The 10,843-nt window shown below is 33.8% G+C and overlaps 1 long non-coding RNA gene across 2 annotated transcripts; it reads right to left on the bottom strand.

Annotated features, from left to right (window-relative positions):
- Window positions 1-3,728: 3,728 nt before the first annotated feature.
- Window positions 3,729-10,620, bottom strand: LOC145330040 (uncharacterized). Of its 2 annotated transcripts, none has more exons than XR_013883216.1 (4): window positions 10,560-10,620; window positions 7,987-8,082; window positions 7,672-7,782; window positions 3,729-4,422 (listed from the first exon to the last, which is right to left on the bottom strand). It is a non-coding gene; the product is annotated as an uncharacterized LOC145330040 (long non-coding RNA). The 2 variants fall into 2 exon arrangements; XR_013883217.1 differs by having other exon boundaries at window positions 7,678-7,782.
- Between the last annotated feature and the right edge of the window lie 223 nt (window positions 10,621-10,843).

Genomic DNA, 10,843 nt, shown 5'->3' with positions numbered 1-10,843 from the left:
CACTGGAGAGGCCACATATGTGTGGGACCACCTGGGGAGAGATTGCCCCTTGAGGCTGATCCGCAGCCTCCAGCCCAGCCTGGTGATGGATGCGTTCCTGGTTGACCATCAGGCCCAATTCTTCATCAACATGACTACCCCCACCTCGATGGCCAGGGACGTGGATGTCCCCCTCCAGGCCCAGATACACGCGGGTTACATCGGATTTACCCTGGAAACTCGAATGAGAAGCGCAGCAGCAGAAGAAGTAGCGGCCAAATGCTGGAAGCTCCAGCAGCTAGACCCGGCCCATCCGGTGCGTGTCCAGGGGAGCATGTTCTCTATTTTGAGGGGAGATGTATTGCTCCAGCTTACCTGCCAACGTAATAAGTACGTGGTAAGGGAGAGCAATGAATGTTGGGACAAGGTGCCGGTGAAGCCCACAGGATTTGTAGATGCCGTGACAAAGGTGTATAGCGGCCACGCCACCAAGATTCCCTGCTCCTCCACCTACCCCCTAACTGTACACGCCGAGGAAGGGTGGATAGAGCTAACTCCTGCACCTAAGAAGAGGCCGCCCCCGCTGGATACACCCAAGCAGCTGCTGACCGAGCCCTTGGATGACTTTAGCTCGGGAGGATTGTATTCTCAGGCCGAGCTGAATGACTGGCAGCAGCTACTAGCGTTCCCGGCGTATAAGGCCGCCATGCTGACCGGCCTGTCGTATGGCTCATGCGCCCAGCAAGGCAGCTGTTCAGCCACCGGAGACCATGGGATCGTGTCCTACAATATTGACCGACTGGCGGAGGAAGGGGAGGAAACCCTGGATGTCTGGGCTGGGTTCAGACAGGCTATTCACGAGTGGGGAGATGGCGCAGCCATACTGTGTCTGCTGCTGTTGATCCTCAAGCTGCTGGGGGACTTAACCATCATCTCCCTGGCAGCTGCACAAGGAGGTGTACGAGCCGCCCTGAACGCGATGTCACAAGTATTCCTGTATCACCCAACCTTGTATCGTAAGGCCTTGGCCAGGGCCAGGCTCACCCATGCCAAGTCCCGGGACTTTTCAGTGGACTGGGATGCCATTCCTATTGGCCGGGAAGCAGCCGAGGAGATGGTATCCATGAAATCCGCCGATAGTGGAAATGACCGCCCAGGCAGGCCTGGGCCACACTCTGCAAAGCCCCGCGGCCCCTCGGGAGGCCAGGCTGTCGCCCAGACAGTCAACCTGGTAGCCAGTGCCCCAGCCGCTGCCAACACCAACCAGAATGCCCCGTTGCTGACCGGTCCCGCAGCGGCTGCGCCCCATGCCAACCTGACACCCGCTGGCGCCGAGCTACGTGCCCAACAAAAGCCAGCCTCTACCTTCTACCCCACGTTGGGGGCCCATCAGCCCTGAAAATCACCACTAGGATTCCATTGAATCATTATCTCTTGTACATAATAGCCCCTAATGAGCGGGCCGAAGGCCTCAACCACTGTCGGAAGTCTGGCAGGGAAACCCCCTCCCAGCCTTCCGAGGGGAGAGTTGTGGTATTCGGCAGCCGTGAGCCATGTTCTATGGCAACCCTGACCTTGGTTCGGAGAAGGGCCGAGGGCCCTCCCCTGAGTACTGGGGAAGGGGTCAGCCGACCCCTCCCTATGCTTTCAAATTAATGATAGATTTTGACAGCCTTATTATGGTTAAGCTGTATTGTTTGGTTCCCCCACCCTTTCCAGGGATGGGGGATCATTATTGCCCAATCTGATTATTGTATATGTATTTATATTGATTCTGCTTTATGATTACTTATTCCAATCTGTGTATTTATTGTTTGTTGTATATAACTTTAGTAAACCTTAGACCCTGAATAAAGGAACATCTGAATAGACTCTGTTTATTATTTAGTGATTGCTAGAGAAGCGTAGCTTCTCTATAATATATGTGTCCACGTCTGTTCGCACTGCCGTAGTCATTTGAACTCGGGTGTCTGCCATTTAACCTAGGCGGATACCACACATACATAGGAAACATCATGAAAAGTTTGAAATCGATAGGACAATTATAACATGTCTGATTTAACAAAAAGAGTTAAATGTTATGGACAAACCTACCCTATCTATGAAAGCGCTTCGCTTGTTATAAAATAACAAAATGTTCTTCAAAGCTTACACAAATTAACATAGAAATGTCTTAAAATGCTAATTTTTTTGGACGAGAATATTAATAAATCATTAAAATGGTCTATTAAATCGGTTTGGTATAAGAAAATGTTTTTAATAGAATCAATAAAAATTAATTGATTGCCCACGACTTTTTAAATAATAGCGCAGCAAATCTATCACCATTTTCTGACCTCTCAATCTTCAAAACCAGCTATAGCAAAATTAATGTATTTTTATAGAAACAAACAGAATCATTTTGAAATATAATTAAGTCATCACAGTTTGTTAAATTTTTACATTTAGGTATTATTTATTTTGTTTTTGATTATTACTTATGAGCTCAGACGTCCTTGTTTGAATAGATAGAATTTTTTGAGTTTGGTCATAACACAAAAAGACAAATACTTGAATTTTGGAATAATGATATAAACGAAGCACCTCTGTATTCAAGTCTAAAATGAAAGTATGTCTATAAAAACCATTCCGAGCTTAGGTAATTTTGTGATTTTAAGATTTTGTCCAAACTTCTAAATAATATACGTTGTTACTCTATATTTGTTACTGTTTCTTTATTTCACTTTCCTATTTGTTAAGCTTCACTATTATGGACGTGAACGGCAGATGTGGTATTAGTAAATTCACACAAAGCAGCCCTATTAAGAAGTCGCTTCCTTGTTCACATATTTTTAAAAGCGAAGCTTTTCTATAATTAGGGTCGGTCCGTCCGTACATCCGTAACGGATAGCTTTTTTCGTTAATTTAGTCATGTTAGAATTGTCCTATCGATTTCAAATTTTGCATGGTGATTCCTTTAGTAGTTAGGTACGATTTACAAAGCGTAGCAACTCTATAATCATTACCAAAATGTCCGTACGTCCATTTTAAACATGTTGATTTTTTTACTTTTTTAACAACAAATTTTTATGTGATCTAATCATCCGATTGATCTGATTTTTGGTATATTGATTCCTGGGACAACAAAGTATAATGTTATAAGCGAAGCAACTCTATAATCAAGTCCTAAATATGTAAGTATGTCCATAAACATTATTCTGTATAAAGCAATTTTTCAACAAATTTAATTACAATTTTGCTTCAACTCTTATACATTTATATTCTGATTATTCAGTTCTGACACTATATAAGTGTTCATGTCCGTTTGTCCTACCGTTTCAGTTTTAGCTAAGCAGAACTGAAGTATCACAATTAGTAGTCGCACCCGAGGTGTCGTCATTATCTTAAATCTGCAACTGGATTTTTTTAAAAATAATATCTTGGATGACAAGTGGCAAAGCTATAAAAAATTATGGACGGACTAAAGCATTTTATAAAGACGAAGTTCATTACAAAAATAAAGAATGAAAGAAAAAATGTTACGAACCGTAGACATAACAAAACCTTTGTAAAAAAAAATAATTTATTGCATGACCAACAAACCTGCGGACCAAGTAATATGCTCATTAATATAGAGAATATTTAGAAAAAAATCACTTGCCTATCTTAAATATCAGCTGAGAAAATTGCGTTTCCCCAAAAGCATTACGGACGGACAGACGAATGGTATTATAGAGTAGCGTCAACAAAATTAAAACAGTGTAGGTATATGTATAATATATTTATTAGAAAATATAGGTTTAAATATAAATAATATATCTTTTTAAAAGAGAACATTATTGTTATTTTTTTTGGTGATAATAATATGAAAAAATGCATAAAATGTTATGATCATGTTATTTATATAATACTGAACAAAATCTTATTTAAATATATAAAGAGGATAGGGGCGAAGCCGCTGTATATAAAAAAAGTCATATTTTTTTCAAAATTAAAATTTATTTGTTTTATTTAAATAAGATTTTGTTTACCTACTTAATATTAATTTTGTTAAAATATTTACATTGATAAGTTAGTAAATATTAAAATACATATTTATACAACTGAGATTGAAATATGATATTGCATTTGGGGCAACTATTTTGATATTAAAAAACTTTTGATTTTAAATTTTATATTGTATCTTTTTATGAATAACAAATAGAATTTAAAGTGCACCTATTTTAGATAAGTATAAAAAGATGCTTTTGTATTGAAACTTCGTTTGGCTGCCAATTTCAATACAAAGTTTTTGAAGTTGAAATTGATTTTTCTTTAAAATTTGGCCTGAAGTTTTGCTTTTGGATGGATACATATGCGTGTCAGAAATTATATGGATTTGTGTCTGTATGAGGCTTCGCATCCCTTGCTCGTGGGTCTTTATTCAGAAGAGGATGAGTACAGGCGTTCGGGAGTTATACGGGGCTGAAAAAAAGGTCTCATTATTTAATATTTTATTTTCCATGTATAGGATTACTTATATTTTATATTCTTGTAGGCCTCTAGAGGCACTTAGGATGGGGAAAGAGAGAAGTCGACTACTACTCCAAATATTTATATTAAGGAATGTGTTAAGTAGTAGTTAGGTAAATATTGATATCATAGTGGTGTAGATACCCCTATCCTAAAAGACAATGCGTATACCAAAAATAAAATTTATTGCCTTTAAAGTACAAACCCTTGAAAACCTGGATTTTGACAGGATATACAATTGATTGATCTGTATTACGTCTTAGTTTTATGTTTATGTAAGCGTTGAAATCTAAACTAGGGTGAATCCCTCAAAAACAGCGTTATTTTTTACTCATGGCTACTTTTTCAAATCTTAATAGTTTTGTTCAAATTGCCAGTGTCCAAACAACAATATCAATCTACGGAAGGGTTAATTTTGTTTATCATCAAGGATTTGTAGTCTATAGTCTAATCCCCTACAACCCGTTATTTTTAAGCCAAATTTCTAGAAGGTATTGTCAATAAATAAATGATTATTTAGTTGATCTTAAGCTTTGAAATCCGTGGATAAAAACTTTTTTATATGGAATGAAACGTTTGGACATAATTGTAGAGTAGATGCGCTACAAAAAAGATGAGACGGATATGTTTTTGATGTGTGTAGGCGAGATTATTAAAATAACAAAAGAGGAAACATACTTTCAAATTTTTATTTACTAAGTATATTTGCGATTACTTTTATTTAATGAAATCTTCCAATTTTTAACATGTACAAAACGGCCTGCTTAATTGCTTCAAGATCCATGTCAGATCTATATAGGAAATAAATGTCTATAAACGAGCTCAAGTTTTCCAAGGTATATATGATTAAAACTCATAGTGCTCCAATAATCCATAATAAACTCTCATTGCCCAGAACGATAAGACCCATTATTTTACTTTATTAAAAATAAATTCATTTTTTTCATTTCATGTTGCTATTTACCTTATATTGATGTATTTAATTTCTAATCATAAAAAAGAAAATTTAAATTTATAATATGATAAATTTAAGAAAACTATGTTTTAAAAGAATTCGATTGTGTCGACATTTTGTGTGTTCAAATATTAAACTAAAATTGTAATCATCATCATTAACCCTTTGGTGATGGTAATGTAAAGAAAAAAAATATAATTTTAAAAAATCTTATCTTATCAAAATCATTTAAATTATTAAATATTTACTTTCTTTTAGATAGTAATGCCGAGTGAGTAAAATAGATTTATTGAGAAATAGATATGCATATAGAAAACTAGCCAATAGGGAGATAATTATATCGAGCCAACTCTAGTAATTCAATAATGATGAGCTCCAAATGGATTTCCTATTCTAGCCCTAGTTTCCTAAAGTGTACAGCAGATAACCCAATTATTTCAGACCCTATTTTTAGCGACTCCGGAAATTTGTGAAAACAAAGCGATTTATACATTATACATTCAAAATTTTAATGTTTAAAATTTTAATTTTTTTTTTGGAAGTTTGAAGCTTTTTTAGCTAATAGCAAATTTCGAGATAGGACGCGGACGCTAGGTACACTTTCGGAAACTAAATTGGAGTTCATCTGAATAATTGCTTTCGGTTTAGGGATATAGGAATGAGTCTATTGAAGACTAAATGTTATCGGTAAAAATAGGAAAGGTTTAGATTAATTAAATCTTTTGATTTGAAAAAAAAGCCAAACATCTCCAAGTGTATATATATAGACTACATAAAATAATTGAGAATCAACACACTGCTTTCCTCCCCCCAACCTTAAAAAAAATTATCATTTGAAAAAGTAAAGCATCGTAAAATTTCTAAAGTGGTCTTCACAAAATATTAGAAACTAAAAACTTTGAATTGGTGTAAACTACATATTTTTAACAGGTTAGGTTGTAAAACAAAACAAAAATAATCTTCCTCCTTATATTTTTAAGCAATGCAAGACAAGCTAATGAAAGCTTAAGTTTTGGTTCAGACATTAGACATTTACCAATCATGATTTCCATGATAGAAAGGCTAGCGAGACAAATTCTAATTTTGTATAATCAGTAAAGGAGGGATATAGCAATTAGGAAAAATTTATCCACGCCTCAATCTTTGTCTCAGTTTACAAATTGTTTCAGGAAAACAAAACAAATACTGTAACTGGACAAAGTGTCTCAAAAATCAGCCATGTAACGTCATAAAAATGAGGGATTATCCATATCTTTTTTATGGGTTTTATTTCCCACCTTTCCTCTTATCTCCCTCATTTTTATTACGTCACATGGCTGATTTTTGAGACACTTTGTCAAGTTACTAAATAAAAATCTTGAAGATATTATTTTATTCGTCCATTGTCCTTTCCCTATAACTGTGATAATCACTATTATCTATGGAGGGAAAGAGGAAAAAATTAGAATTTTTTTTATTTTTTTTACGCAGAGTTTGTGCAAAAATAAATTTTCAAAGAATAAGAAACAACAAAATTGTAAAAAGATTTACTTTGATTTAAGAATTTGAATGTTTGTCACTTTTCTTGCTTTATTTTTTAAGGAAAATCAATTCAAATTGCATAATTCTAAAAAAAGTTTAATTTACATTTTTGGGTAATTTATATACTTTTATTATCTAACAATTTTGTCGTAATCAACAATCAAAGATTATTTTGCCGTATTTTCAAAGTACTTTTAGAATACGTTTTTTTTCATTTTGAAATTTTTAATATTACAAAAATAATCATCTATGCCTATATTTATCTGTCTATCACTCTCTATATCTTTCTTTCAATTTCTCTCATAATTATCTATCTACCTATCTATCTATATATCTATCTATTTATCTATCTATCTATCTATCTATCTATCTATCTATCTATCTATCTATCTATCTATCTATCTATCTATCTATCTATCTATCTATCTATCTATCTATCTATCTATCTATCTATCTATCTATCTATCTATCTATCTATCTATCTATCTATCTATCTATCTATCTATCTATCTATCTATCTATCTATCTATCTATCTATCTATCTATCTATCTATCTATCTATCTATCTATCTATCTATCTATCTATCTATCTATCTATCTATCTATCTATCTATCTATCTATCTATCTATCTATCTATCTATCTATCTATCTATCTATCTATCTATCTATCTATCTATCTATCTATCTATCTATCTATCTATCTATCTATCTATATTATGTGTACCTCTACCTTCTTGACAGACTCTAGCTTGGCAGCAGATATTTGTCTGGCAAGGAGCCATGGCTTGGACGCAGGATCAGCGCTTAGGATCAGCTTGCTGCTGCTTAGCCTCTCCTAAATTTAAAAAAAGGGAAATCGAAGAACGTGACAGCAGGAAGGTAGCGGACATTAGACAGTATATTCCAAAAAAGTTTAGAGTAAGTTTTCTTATGCGTTAAATAATCTACTTTGGGGACATGAATTGAATTTTTATTGGTTGGTTCATTAAGTAAAATTTCAACCTCTATTTGTTCTGGCATAGTTAGAAAATAGTTTTACCTTCAATTTGAGAAGTTCTTGTCTGCGTTTGGTGGCTACATCTACTTCCTTCAAATAGCTGGGTATCTCCTTTAGGCTGGGCTTCCTTACAGCCGCCTAACAATTAAATCAAATTTTTGGTGCGTGGATATTTACGCTCAAGGAGGAGGAGGGGGGGGGGGGGATATAAAGGTAATACTAATTACCCGCCTCAAACAATACATTAGATTTCTCCCCTCAAATCTTTGAAACTAATCATTTTAACCCACTCAAAATAAAGCTTGGACGTCCTTTAAAATTTTCGGTAAACTTAGGTTCCAAAGAGCATACATTTTATACAGCCGCATTCGTACCGCTATAGCAGTTTTAAAATATGCAGTTAAACAAAACAAGGAGTATTCTTTCTATCAGAAGCAATGTAATATAACTCCAACTAACAACGTGACTAAGCATTCAGACGGACCTACTGACTTACAAATAAATCCTAGATATAGAGTAGCTGCGCTACACAGAAAATTACTTTGAATATTTTGGCGCAACTTAATGACAACACATAAATTAAAACATTTTTTTCTAAAATGGGTTGCATTTATCCATAAATGTTTTCAATCTTACATTATTTTCAAAAGCGAAGATTTTCTACATTTCTATTACAATAAATTTACTATTTTATTTGCACTAGAGAGTCAATTTTTCAAATGTAAATTTTTATCCAAAGAAAAGTCATTAAACAATTGACCCAAATTGTTTAAAATTATTATTGCTACTTTTCTTGCAAGCAAATAAGGCCTTTATATTTTGTCAATTGGTTTCTCTATATCAAAGGAAATATTACTTGGATCTAAAAACAAAAAAATCATGTTCTCTAATAAAATAAAACTTGGCTAAAATAACTATTCCTCCTACTGGATGGACGAATTGACCAATAAATAACATTTTTTCCTAATAATACCCACGTATATTCTACATCTATTTATATATCCTATTAGTGACAAAGCTAATATACATTTCACTTTGTTTGTATGCCCGTCTATCCCAAGTTGGAATGCAAATTATTCAGCTACTAAAATTATTTTAGTAAATAGGTTTATTTTTCTAATTGGCGCTATTTTTGGATGTTATCGTCTTTGCAATTTTCCCTTTATCGCCAAGATTGATCTCAATTGTACTACTGTGGTAATGAATAGAATAAAATAAGAATAAATAATAAAATTTTTGAGTCCTTTTTTCCCCTTTTCTTTATTTGATAAATCAATTTGGTAGCAAGCCAAAAATTGAGAATTGATTTAAATTTTGACAATTTTACTTGTCCAAATATGCATGAACTAAAGAAAATTAAGCTTGGAGGCAAATATAGAAATTAAAGTTTGTACCATCATTTACGAAAATATTAAAATTTTAAAATCAAAAGAATAATACCAACATTCACATTATTATTCCCTAGCGGCTACGCCCCTAGAGGCCTCTAGTGGCACTTTAATTTTTTTTGTTCAAGTCTATACGATACTTCTTTATTGCTTTCAAATTCTACGATCTTTATGTTTCAATCAAGTCTCTCAAATATTTAAATTTTTTCGACTTTTTTTATTTCTCTTGGGAGGGTGGTGGTACCCTCCCCCAAAATAGTTATAAACCTTCCCGGGACCTATGAGAAGCTACCCTGTTAAGGAGAACCCGATCAGTTCAGCGGTTAGCGAGATCCTTCGGTACAGACACACAAACACACAGACACACAAATAGACATCCTGTTACTTTAGTATAAGGATAAGGATACATATAGCTGGCCTAATTTAAAAGTATTGGTTGGTTTAAACTAGCAGTGTCTAAACTTTTCAACTAATAGTTTCAATTAACAAATTAATAATTTTTGTTTCTGTTCATGTAGGATTTACATCAATTTGACGCCAATTGTCTTTTTGCGGTAATATTAACTATCACAATTGATATTAGACTGAATTGATCGAACACTTAATTAAAGTAGTTAGCTGTGTGGGATGAACTACCAATATAGTTTTTACGTTTTTTTGGACCATCAATTTTGTAGGTTTTTGAAACGTGGCCTTAATAGGTTTTGTAATAAAATTAATGGCATTTTTAGAACAAGTTCTTTTATTGGTATCAAATAGTTTTGATTTCTTGTAAATTTCAACAGAAAATTCAACATAATTTTGAATTATAAATAGCTTGAATTTCTCAATATTTTTTTTCTCTAGTTCCAATTCTTTAAATTTAGTATATATAACCGGCATAAAATAAAACACCAGATTGTGCAAAATTATTTTGCTTAATTAATATCCGGTTATCTGGCCGGATATCCGGCATTTTAAATCTCTCGGATATCCGGTATGTATGCGGCTAAATATGTATGCGGCTTTTCCCTAATAAATACCCCTTTACCCTTACCCTTGGATGTCTGTAAAGCTAAATATGTAACAACATTATACATTTATTTTTTACATTTCTTCTGTTTTTAACAAGTTTATCAACTCGTTACAGATGCTCTATATATGCAATCAATTTTCTACACTGATGATGTCATCCTTGTTTATTTTCTAAATTCACGAACGTCAATTTCTACTAGAAATTAATCTTACCGGTTTTGGGGTGTCTGCCTTCTTTAGATCAGCTGGCATTTTGTAAATTCTGAAAGTTAAATAAACTTATTCAAATGTATAATAAATATCAAATATTCGTTGCTTCGCTCTCAGTAGCTAGGGGAGGGAAGGATAGGTTAGGATAATTATTTTAAATCATACAAATACATTTTTAAAGAATTCCTTTTAATTACAATATATTTGTACCAATAACTTACGAATTCCTGCAAAAAAAATCACGAAAGATGTATTATTTTGTGTTTCTAATGTTGTTTTAAAACAAT

This window comes from Acartia tonsa, chromosome 10 (genome assembly GCF_053477335.1).
Source record: "Acartia tonsa isolate MP-2025a chromosome 10, ASM5347733v1, whole genome shotgun sequence".
Classification (NCBI taxonomy): domain Eukaryota; kingdom Metazoa; phylum Arthropoda; class Copepoda; order Calanoida; family Acartiidae; genus Acartia; species Acartia tonsa.
The sequence above is the reverse complement of the archived record's forward strand: the minus strand, read 5'-3'. Positions and strand labels throughout refer to the sequence as shown.